The sequence below is a fragment of the Sciurus carolinensis genome, chromosome 14 (assembly GCF_902686445.1).
Source record: "Sciurus carolinensis chromosome 14, mSciCar1.2, whole genome shotgun sequence".
Classification (NCBI taxonomy): Eukaryota; Metazoa; Chordata; class Mammalia; order Rodentia; family Sciuridae; genus Sciurus; species Sciurus carolinensis.
Window position 1 is genome coordinate 10,115,739 of NC_062226.1, and position 12,780 is coordinate 10,128,518.

The following is a 12,780-nucleotide window of genomic DNA, read 5'->3' on the forward strand; positions in this document are numbered from 1 at the left end:
AAAAAATGTCTCAGGATACCTATGGGTAAAATGAGAACCAGTGATTCCCCCTGAGAAATTCCCATAAGAACTAAATAGGAATGTGTGAGAAGTGCCCCATAAATTTTGAAGCTCAGAGTGCCCGTGGTGAAGAAGTACAATTTACCTCAGTGAACATCCAATAACTCTTGCACATCTGGGATCTGGTGTATTTGCCTACTGGTCAGGTACAGGTAGTATCTTCGTATAGTAGCTGCACGTGTCTAGCTTTTCCTGGTAGCCTGACTGCTTCTCTTTACATCTGCCTGCACTTCAGAGGATACTGTCTGGGTTAAAGAACCAAAAATTTTTTTATGAACTTTTGTAGTAAGTTACCCTTAATTTTTTTTTTCTGCTGTTGTTTTATTTTTACAGTAATTATAAAAGCAAAAGCAATGCCAGCTTTGTATTCTAGTTAGTCACTATTTTAGCTGTGTGACTTAATGTCTCAGAGCTTCAGTTTCTTCGTCCATAAAGATAGGAGTACTTACTTTATAGGATTGTTGTGAGTATTAAGAGATTATAGTTAAAAGACTTGCAGAAGATGTGAATCAACAAATTTCGTTGTGTTTTGTTATGACTATGGTTATTCCTCCAATCAGGGACTTTAGTTCTCTTTAGAAATAATCTTCCATAATTGAATTTAATTTACAGGCCTCTATTAGAAATGTAAAAATTAAACAATTATTCCAAAACAACTAAACCAAAGTTGTCAAAATATCCTGTAGGAAATTATGTGTGCAAAAAAAATTGTCTTTGTGTTTCTTCCAAATATACTCACAGGAACTTTCATTGTTATGGCTTCCAGCAGTGAAAATCCTGTACTCCCATCATCAAGCATGAATTAGAGTTTGATTTGGCTACTGAGGTTTTTCATTGAAAAGTATAACTAATTCCTACTCACTTAATAAAGTTTCTGAGTTCAGAGAAGAAAAGTAATTTGTAATTGTTAGTATAAGTAGCTCCTATACTGCAGCTGCTTCTGTATTTCATTTGACCTTTAAATGATTTATGCATCTCTAACACTCAATGGTTGCTATTTTGGACCACATGAATTTGCATTCCAAACTTTGTATTCTAGTAAATTGATGGCTCTTTGCAAAAATGGGGAAAACTGGAATCATCATGAATGTTAAGGCAGCTTCTTGAAATTTAAGGATTGGAACTCCCAGAATCCTAAAAAGAGCTTCACATTGAAATCTTTTTTTTTTTTTTTTGCGGTGCTGGGGATCGAACCCAGGGCCTTGTACTTGCGAGGCAAGCACTCTACCAACTGAGCTATCTCCCCAGCCCCTGAAATCTTTAAAATATATACAGAAACTTTAGGCAGAGAGACACTTTTATCTGTCCTGATCACTGCTGTATCTGTCCATAGAGTCTTAGTGAAAGCACTCAGCAATGTTTGCAGATGAATGAAAGAAACTGGCCATCGTCTGAATTCTCTCCTTTTTGAAATACTGTCCTTGCTTGACTTCCAGGATACCAGTCTCCTGCCAATCCTCCTATTTCTCAGACCAACACCTTCTTAATCTCTTTCACTGAGTACTCTTGGAGTCTTCTAAATGTTGACAAGTCCCTTGACTTCCTTTCTACTAATAGTCTTTCCTTTGGTGACTTCAGCCTTCGATCTATATTGGGACAATTCCCAAAAGTGAATCTTTAATTTAAGACCTCCCTTTAGCTTCAGACTTTTGTATCTCAAAAGCTTTTTTAACATTTCCATTTGGCTATCTAACAGGCATCTCAAACTTGTCAAACAGAATTCTAGACTCTACTCCTACCCCTCCTATCAACATGTTTTCTTAGATAATCTCTCCCATCTTAGTAAACAAAACCAAAATCCTTTAATTGTTCAAGACTAAAATCTGGGAGTCATTCCTTAATTCCTTTATCTTCTTTTATGTTCCATCAGCAAATTCTGAAATTTTCTCCACCAAAATAGATCTCAAATCTACTCTTCATTGCTTATATTACCAGCCTAGTTTAAGCCACCATCACCTCTCACTGAGATGACCATTTCATATATTAACTAGTGTCTCTACTACTCCTGGGTTCCCTGCATTCACTTTACAATCCATTCTACAGTGGAGTCAGAGGGATCTTTAAAAATTCTTCTGCTCAGGCTGGCCATGATGACACATGCCTGTAATCCCAGCTACTCAGTAGCCTAAGAAGGAATTTGAGGACCGCCTGGGCAACATAACAAGACCACTGTCTCAAAAACTAAAGAAGAAAGAAAAGAAAAAATAAATAAACATTCTTCTCCAAATATTTTAATTACTACTTCTTGAACATGAAATAAAATCCATGGTCTGTATGTAGTGCTTATGATCAAATTCTAGCCTCATTTATTTCTACCCTTCCCCCACTCACTGTGCCACACACTGGAAGTAAATCCTTTCTTAATGCCAAAAAAAGCAATTTATATCTAAGGAGAGGATTACAGAGGACTAGATCATAATACAGCAATTCAATTGCTTAACATTCCTAAATCCTCCAGAGCACTGCAGAATTGTGTGAAAACCCCCTTGATTATCAAAGAAGAGGACTGGGAGTGGTAAAAGGTAAAAGGCACAAACTATGATTTTAGAATTGCATGGAAATACAAGTAAACTACTTCAGTAACTAGAGATTGTGTCTCCTGACCATCTTCAGTCATTTAATGTTTATAAAGAAAACTCATCAAAAAAGAACCTGTATCCAGAACTATTGAAACTCTGTAAGAGAACAACCCAATTAAAAGTTAAAAAGACTTGAATGAACACTTTCCCAAAGATGATATATGGCTGGCAACTAAACATAATGAAAAAATGTTCAATATCATTAGCCATTAGAGAAGTCCAAGTTAAAACTACACAGTAGAATGACTAAAATAAAAAATGACAATGTCATTTCATGAGGACAATGTGGAGCAGCACATTCATTTTTATTAAGGTGAGAATGCAAATGATACAACTATCATAGGAAATAGTTTGACAGGTTCTCAAAAGGGTAAATTGTGCCTTAATGACCCAGTAACTCTACTCCTAGCTATTTGCCATAGAAAAAGGAAAACTTAGATCTACACACAAACCTGTACACAAGTTTTTTTAAAAAAAAAATTTTTTGTAGTTGTAGACGGACAGCATGCCTTTATTATTTTATTTGTTTATTTTTATGCAGTGCTGAGGATTGAACCCAGTGCTTCACACATGCTAGGCCAGCGCTCCACCACTGTACTACAGTCCCAGCCCCTGTACACAAGTGTTTATGGCAGCTTTATACAAAATCTCCCCAAGTTGGAAATAACACAGATGTTCTTTAAGAGGTGAATGGAATATTATTGAGCAATTAAAAAAAAAAGAACAAACTGTTGATGCATGTAACATTTTGGATGGATCTCAAAGACTTTGTACTAGCTGAGTGTGGTGGCACATGCCTATATTCCCAGCAGCTTGGAAGGCTGAGACAGGAGGATCATGAGTTCAAAGCCAGCCTCAGCAATTTAGTGAGGCCCTAAGCAACTCAGTGAGACCCTGTTTCTAAATAAAATCCAAAAAAGACTGGGGATGTGACTCAGTGGTTAAGGGTCCCTGGGTTCAGTCCCTAGTACCAAAAAAAAAAAAGACTTTATACTGAATTTGAAAGAAGCCAGTTTCAAAGTTTACATACATAGTACTTATCAAGCAGAGGAGGTATGATGATCACAAAGGTGAGTTTTTTTCCCAGGACAAGGCTTATCCATTGCACTAAGGATGCTCTGATCCTTGCAGTTTTCCCAAATGTGGGAACCTCAGCTGTGTAACTTTTGAGGTGGTATGGGACTGTGTTCACATTTTCCTCCAGTTTGGCACTTCAAAAGTAGACTAGAGAACTTGGGGTATAGCTCAGTGGTAGAGAACTTGCCTAGCATGTGTGAGGCCCTGGTTTAATCCCCCAGGACCACTCCTCCCTCCAAAAATAGTTTACATACTGTGTTATTCCATTTAGATAACATTCTCCAAATTAACAGAACAGATCGGAGGTGGTAGGGATTAGGAATAAAATGATGGCATGACCAGAAAGTGATATCATGAAAGAAGGGTTTGGGAATAAATAAACTAGTCTGTATCGTGACTATGATGGTGGTAGACCAGTATACCCCTACCCCCAGAAAATTCGGTTTAATGTGTGTTAATTATAAAATGAAACTTAAAGCACCTAAAATGACCCACCCACCAGCATTATAATGCTTTGGTCTCTGGGTCATCAACTATTACACAAGATGTAAGTAAAAATATAATGACCGTCTCAGTAAAACATCCAAGCATAGCTTGTCTAGAAAACCAAAAGAAACCTTTAAAAACTAGTGAAAAAGTCTAGATAAGATATTGTTCAGACTATATTGTCCTGGTTATTAAAAAAAAAAACAAAAAACCAGCAAACCCCATTTCTGTTTGGAACATTCCCCTAGAGGACAGGTGACCCCTTGGCTGAGAGTATGCCTCCTTAGAATAACTACTCAGATGCCTCTCCCTCTGGGATACCTGGCAGTCTGTAGTAGTGTTGAGTAAGCTACAGCATGCCTGCCCTAAATTCCAGCAGCAGCTTCTTTTGTGTTAAACTTCCAGTAACCTCTAACTCTGGGACAGAACTATGTTCTTTTCTAGTAAAGTCTATTAATCTCTTTCAACATATTTTCAAGGAGAGGACTGGCAGGAATGTGAACAGGGCTCTTTTGCTTAGGGGTTGTGCATCCCTTCACAGATCTAAGTTCTCTCTAGGGTTTCCTTTGAATCTGAAAGCAACCAATGTTTCTGTCCTATGTGTACCTTAGAACATATCCCATACTCTGCCAGGTGGTTTTACATTGTCATGTCTTTGCTCATGCTGCTCTTTCTGCTTAGGAGACCCTTCCCCACTTTACCAGTTAAGCAAACATTTTCTGGTCTCATGGTGCATTTCTACTTGAAGCCTAACCTGATAGCCCAGCACAGCTTCTATGCCCTGCATTGCTGCTGTAGTTGTGCCCCAACACTTTGTCATACTTACGTGTATGTGGAACTGTTTTCCTGTGTTAGGCTGTGCTCCACAGGACAGGGAAAAGTTCTTATTTTTTAGTATCTCTAATGCATATCCTGATAACAAGCACAAAGCAATCACCAGTAAGTGCTAGTTGAAGGAACGAATGGTGTAGTTTCTCTACTTTAAAGTGAAAGCACTTCTCCAGATGAGCCAGGTATGGTGGCACACATCTGAAATCCCAACTGCTTGGGAGGCTAAGGCAGCAGAATAACAAGTTTGAGGACAACCTGAGCAGTTTAGTGAGACCCTTTCTCAAAAAAATAGGAATGGGAAGGTAGCTCAGGGGTTCAAACCCCAGTAACAAAACAAACAAACAAAAGATCCAATTGATAAAATGGTGGGCTAGCCCAGGAACCTTATGCTAATGCCCAAAGTTCATTAATCAGCTCTCTAAGTCCCTGCCCAGTTCTGATGTCTTTGTCAAAGAGAGACCAATCATCATACTTTAATTGAAACCAGAAAATATAGTTGCCAAACTACCTTATCAAAAGGCTGCTTTCTTTAGAATTCTGATCAGATTTGGTATAATGAGCCCTGAACACAGGTGTACATTATTGGGCATTCCATTGTATTTGCCAAAAAGTACTTTTGTAACACTTTTCCACATGTCTAACAATGTTCAGAACAAGTGTTGGAGTCTGTTTGCATTCATTGCTAAGATCACAAATTGTGAAGTTTAAATAAAACTTTCACACATTCACATGATTTTTACCAGTAGAGCCGTCAGAACTGAAAGTTCTGCTTCCTGAAGCACTGAATCAATGCTTTTTATAAGCTAGCACTCTTATCGCCCCCTACTCCTCAAGACTCCCTAAACATTTATGAATCTTCAAAGTGCTCATTTTGGTAAGACTAATGGTTGGTAGAAATAAAGAACTAAGGGCTTCCAACTGTCTTCATTTACTGTTTCTAGCTCAGTTACCTGTGGGTTAGGAATTCAGAGATCATTTTTCCTCTAAAGACTAGGTCCTGCAAAGTGTGGTAATCCCAGCAACTCAGGAGGCTTCTGAGGCAGGGGGATTGGAAGTTTGAGGCTGCCTCAGCAATTTAGCAAGACCCTGTCTCAAAATAAAATTTAGAAGGAGCTGAAGGTATATCTCTGTTGTAGAATGCTTGCCTAGCAGGTATGAGTCCCTGGGTTCAGTCCTCAATAATACACACATGCACATATACATGGATCCACACACAGACTAGATCTTTGTGTGCGTGTGAATGTGTGTCTTTTTTTCTCTGTTGTCCATGTTAGGATATCACATGTTAGTACCTGTTTTTAGCCTTGGAAGTTTCAGATTAATGTAACCTTGAGCCATAAATTGTTCAAGACAAAATTAGATCTCATATAGTCATTCATCCTCATGTAAAAGCATGCTCTATATCTTTCAGGCCTCACTCTGATGCTCTTTCATGCTCATTGCTTGGGAAGATAGTCACAGCCTTTCATAGTTTTTACCACATAGGATTTCAGGAGCTCCTGAGACCCTGGAGAAGACAGCCATCTGTGTCATGTCCATGCTTCTCTTTCTGTGACTTTCTTAGAACTCTGGTTTGGATACCACTTGCCCACAGGAATTTCTAAAAAATTTTCATGTCTGGTTTGCTTATGGAAGTGTTTCACTCTGTACATACTTCTGGTACCCAGTGAATTTGTTAGAATTTCTTCCATTTTTGTGAAATATACACCACAAATCTCCACCAAGCTAAATCTACTGTGGAGCAAAAAGGGCCAAAAAACACAGGTTTGATTCCTGATTCCTCCATGTGTTTTCAACTGGTTTGTCCTTGGGTAAGTCACCTTTGAGCTTCAGTTTCCTCACTTGCAAAATGGGAGTTCCTTTACCAACCAAACATTTTCAAAAGAGCAATTGTTTCTTCCTTTTTCTTGGAATCTGGTTCATTTCCTTCATATACCTAAGGTTGCCTTCGGATAGTTCCTGATAACAGTCTGTGAAAAGATCAGTATTAGTGCCATACAAGGCAAAAGGAAAAATCTGTAATACTGGTCTTTCCTTTGTTTTGGTTTGGTTTGGTTTGGTTTGGTTTGGTTTTGATTTTTGCTGTGCTGGGGAGTAAAACCAGGGTTCACACATAGTAGGCAGGTCCTCTACCACTGACCTACATTTCCAACCCCCTGTCTATTTGTAATTTGTTATTTTGTTCTTGCACCTCCCTCCCTCCCTCTCTTCCTTCCTTCCTTCCTTCCTTCTTTCCTTCCTTCCCTTCTCTTTCCTTCCTCTGTCCCTGGGGATTGAATCTAGGGGACTCTGCCACTGAGCTATGTCCCCATTCCTTTTTATTTTGAGACAGGATCCCACTGAATTACTGATGTTGATCTCGAACTTAAAATCCTCCTTCATCAACTTCCTGAGTCACTGAAATTACAGATGCCTACCTGCCCCCAGCTTAGTTTTAATTGTTCTTGTTTTTTTCTGGTGCTGGATATGGAACCCAGAGCCTTGTGCATGTTTAGGCATGCTGTCTATCACTGGGTTGTACTTTCAGCCCTAATTTTAAAAAAATATTTCATTAAAATGTTTATGCTGATTACTACTACCTGCTTAAATATTGCATAGAGGCCCCCAAAGGGGGTCATCTACCATGACCGAGAAATTGAACACTAGCATACTTTGATAAATGAGGAACTTATTACTTTACCACAACAGGAAAGCTTTAACTCTGTTACTAGATTCTTCCTTATGCTGACTTGAAATCTTCGAACTTGCAACTTTCTACCCACTGGATCTAGCTTCATTCTTGGCCATGCCTGTGTCTTGTCCCTCAGAGAACCTCATCCTTCACCCTGTTCTTACTTCATAGCCTGAATTTCTCTGCACTGTTGAGTGCCCCTGGTTTTGCACAGCTGTTTCTGTGACTTCCCTGGCGTTATGCTATCCGTTTTTCTTCCTTCCTAGAGCGCTATTTTTTCTCTCTCTTTTTGTTCTTCTTGACCTCTAAGTATAGATAGACTCTCTCTATTTTGTGGTTCTGGGGAATGAACCCAGGGTACTCTACCATTGAACTGCATCCCCGGCCCTTTTTATTTTTGAAACAGAGTCTCACTAAGTTGCCCAGGATGTCCTTGAACTTGTAATTCTTATGCCTTAACCACTTGAGTAGCTGGGATGCTGGGTGCGTGCCACTACTCCCAACTGGATAGACTTTCTTTAAGGTTTGTCATAGGTCATAGTAAAGTTTATTTTTATTATAAGTAAGAAAAACTCCTCAAACTTAAGGAACTCAGTCCTTGAGTGGAAGTTACAGGAAGGAAACAGGGGTAGAACATAAGCTGTATTGAAAGATCAGAGTTGAAATTCAGGAGCCACAGCAACTACTCTCGGTTCCTCTGGTGCCGTGTGGTACCCCTGTTTCACTTCATGCCCCAACCCTCATCATCACATTACCACATGGACAAGCATGACTTTCTTTAACAGAGTCATCTCACTGGTCTCATTCACTGTTTTGGTGTCATCAGAAGCTAGCAAACCCTGTATCCCCATTACAAAATCTCGGGAACAGAGAATTTCTTTGAATCAGAATTAGTAGGTATCTTTTTCCACTGAAGGCAGCCACAGTGGTCAGTATGTATCCTGTGAGCATTTCAATTAGTTTAAACCTAGTACTTCACAGGCAAGGCAGTGACTGTTCTCAATGAAAAGAAAGTTGGTGTAAGCTGAGCAGAGAGCCCAGAAGGCATCTACTGCAGATACTGCTGTCTCCATATACTCTTCTGACAGTCTCATTCATGTCTGCAGCCTCTCTACTGATATGTCTCCCCATGTCAGTTTAACCCTTGAATCACAGTTTCAGTGTTCATAGCTGCCCCTCATCTCTGTCCACCTCAGAGACCATGTTCATAAAACACACTGAAATACTTGCAGCCAGCACATCTTCACCTGTGCTATTCCTAATTTCTCTGGCTAGAATCCCCTTTGACATACTTTTACACAAAGGATTGGTTTCAGCAATAGCTTTTCTAGATAATCCTTCTCTGCCTATCACCTACTTTGCCTACTTGAGCTTCCCATTTTTTCTCAAATTTGCTTAACCACTGAGCCACATCCCCAGCCCTTTTCCGCAGTTCTTTTTATATTTTATTTTGGGATAAGTTGCTTGGGACTTGCTAAGTAATCAGGTTTTCATAAGTGAACAAGGAATACTTAAAAGTTCCCAGTAACCGGGGCTGGAGTTATGTCTCAGTGATAGAGCACTTGCTTGGCATGTGTGAGGCCCTGGGTTTAATCCTCAGCACCACATGTAAATAAATAAATAAATAAATAGTCAATTGACAACTAAAAAATTATTAAAAAGAAAGAAAGAAAGAAGTTCCCAGTAATAGTCTAAATAGGACATACCACAGATTTGCAAGTACTTTTCTCCCACTGGAAAACCTAAATTTGCAGTGAATATGAAAACTGTGTTTATCACAAATAAAAAATACCTAATTCAAAGATCCCTGCATATAAGAGAGAGGAAGGAACTAGGACTGTTTTATTTTCTGACCCCATCTTTATTTGGGCTATTGAATGGAGGGATGGCATTTTCCTTGTATTCACTTCCTGTGGCTTCAGCTAATCGTGATTTGTGACCCATTTAACCTTCATTTCTAACCCTAAGCAGTTAATGGCATCAGTAATTTTTTTCTTTTGTCTTTTTGCCATTTTCTTTCAGTGGTCAGTAAAGATAACTCCCAAACATTCAGTCTATACCAATCTTTTTTTTTGGATCAGAATTGAACCCAGGGGCACTTTACCACTGAGCCATATCCCCAGCTCTTTTGATTATTTTATTTTGAGGCAGAGTCTTGCTAAGTTGCTTAGAGCCTCATTAAGTTGCAGAGACTGGCCTCCAATTTGTGATCCTTCTGAGTCTCTGGGATTACAGGTGTGAGCCACTACACCCAGCTCCCATACCAATCTTATTAAAGAAAATTTTTAATTATACTTATGGGGTAGAGTGACAATTTGAAACATGTATATAAGGTGTAATGATCAAATCAAGGTAATTAGCATTTCCATCTTAAACATCCATCATTTCTTTCTATTGGGAACCTCTGAACTCTTCTCTTATAGTTCTTTATTATAATATAGTAAATTGTTGAAAACTAGTTATCCTACTGAGCTGTAGAACACTAGTACTTATTCCTCCTATCAGTTCATACCATTCATGTGAATTGTTCACTTGTTTTCATTCAACTAAAACCATTCTTTAGAATTGTCTTATGAAGAACTACATTATGTGACAGCAGATCAGCTCCCATTTATGGTGCATGGAATTACTGTGGTGATTTCTTATGTAGTGTACGTATTCTAACATTTGTAGGAAACCTGAATTCTTATTTCTATTGCAAATAGAATTCTTTGCAAAGCTCTTTCATTCTAGTATAAACCATGAGGAAACTAGATGTTCCATGTTATTTATAGGTAATTTCATTGATTCTCACAACAGTTGTTTGAGAAATGTAATCCATTATCCACATTTTATAGTCTTAAAAATGAAGTACTTCTATAGAGGTTTAAAACTTTGACAAAAACACAGTAAGTGATAAAGGCTAAATTTCAACCCAAGGAGTCTGATTCTGGAGCCCAAGCTCTTAATCTCTTGGCCAAATTTTTTTAATCTTTTTGTTTTCCTCTGCTCTAGAGATTTGTACAGCCAACAGTTGTCATTTCTCTGTCTCTCTCTCTCTGCACCTTAAGGTTTACCTTGCTGTGGACCCTGAGATCAACTCTACCTCCCAACCTAAGCCTGTTCCCTTGGTTACCATGTTATTTCTATTCATCTTATCCCAGTCTTCTTGATAAAGTTTCATAGTTTAAAGTTGTTTTTTTTTTTAAATTTGTGTTGGGCCGGGCACAGTGGCACATACCTGTAATCCCAGACACTTGGAAGGCTGAGGCAGAAGGATGGCAAGTTCAAGGCCAACCTCAGCAACTTAGGGAGGCCCTAAGGACTTAGTGAGACCCTGCCTCAAAATAAAAAAATAAAAAGGACTGAAGATGTAGCTCAGCTGGTTTCAATCCCCAGTACCAAATAAATAAATAAATACTGTCTTGATTTTTCTCTCTGCTTACTTTTTGGGAAGGAGTGCAAGAGATAATGATTTCCAGTGGTTTTTACTTCAATGTTTGACTTTTTCCTCTTTTATTTCATCAGTTTTCAGAATAATGAATTTGTGTCCTAGCAACCTCCAATGATAACTGGAGGTTTTTATTTTTAAATAATATCAATTCGGGGCTGGGGAGATAGCTCAGTCGGTAGAGTGCTTGCCTTGTAAGCGCAAGGCCCTGGGTTCGATCCCCAGCACCCAAAAAATAATAATAATAATAATAATATCAATTCTTTCATTTTGTATTTGAAATATTTCAATCCATTGCCATTAGTATTCTTTTTGATATATGGATTGCTCCATCTTAGATAAGTGAGAGAATTTTCCCATTGCCTACTGTATCATTTTGACATGACCCTATTATTAGTTTGGATAGTACCACCAACCTCATTTTGTCTGTATTCTGCCTCATGCTTGGAATCAACCATTCCTCCAAGAAGTCCTACCTTCCATTCATAGGAATTGGTATGTAAAGTTTGCCTTCTGAGCCCTTCCAGTACTTCTGATAAGACAGACTTTCAGTTTCCTTTGATGAATTAGAGTATGCTCTCTACCCACACTATTTTTTACCTGTTGATGTTACCTTATTCAGGTTTTCAAATATCTGTCATTTTTAAACCCACAGCTCTTTATCAGCTGCAGTTTCTGTGAGCTATGGTCTCAAGTTTGAAGTGCTAATTTGGCCCATTTTCTTCCAATTATATTTTAGGTAGATTAATGCAGATTAAGAAAACTGAATTAAGACAAGTTCAGTGGTACACAGTCTAATCCCAGCTACTTGGGAGATGAGGCAGGATTGCAAATTTGAGACCAGCCTCCACAATTTAGCAAGACCCTGTCTCAAAAAATCAAAAGGACTAGGGATGTAGCTCAGTGATGGAGCATCCCTGGGTTTAATCCCCAGGACCAAAAATTGTATATATATAATATAATAAATCTCATAAATATGCTTGTGAACCCATATAGTTCAGAATAATCTTCTCAATTCAAAATCCTTAATTTGATCATCTCTGCAAAGACCTTTTTCCCTCATAATGTACATTTTACAGTTCTAGGGATTAGGGCCTGGTATCTATGGGTGACCGTTATTCATCTTACTACAGTGGTGATCATAGACTTTTCACAAAGTTGGCATATCATGAGGGCTCCATAAATGCAAGCTTCCTTCTTTCTCTGCATCCTTCCTTTGTATGTCACCATGACCCTCCTTTTTAAACATTACTTTCAAATGCTTTTTTTGACAGGAGTGGCATTATGACATTGTGAGCCTGTTAGGATAATAAAAATAATGACAATAATAGCTAACACTTACTTAATTATTATTGTAGCCAAGCACTGAGATGAGTTCTTTATCCATGGGATGTAGGTACCATTATAGTCCTTATTTTATAGACAGAGGACATAATACTTAGGCAAAGTAACTTAATTTTGCCCAGTTCACCCAGTTTGTGTCAGAGCTGGGGTTCAAATGAGGTTCTAATCCTAGGGACTGTTCTTCAAAGTATAACGATGTCTTCTATTCTTTGTATCTTGCCTCCTACTCAGGAATGAGATTCAAATATCTGATTTTCTGCCTTGACCCCTGATTAAAACCTTCCTTGGAGTTTTCCTGAACC

The 12,780-nt window shown here is 38.5% G+C and overlaps 1 protein-coding gene and 1 non-coding gene across 7 annotated transcripts in view; both read left to right on the plus strand.

Moving 5' to 3' along the window:
- Positions 1–12,780, plus strand: part of Nr6a1 (nuclear receptor subfamily 6 group A member 1) — a 203,091-nt gene that overhangs the window by 154,956 nt on the left and 35,355 nt on the right. The window lies entirely within an intron of this gene.
- LOC124965109 (U1 spliceosomal RNA) lies at positions 3,673–3,842 on the plus strand. Its single transcript, XR_007105110.1, has one exon. It is a non-coding gene; the product is annotated as a U1 spliceosomal RNA (small nuclear RNA).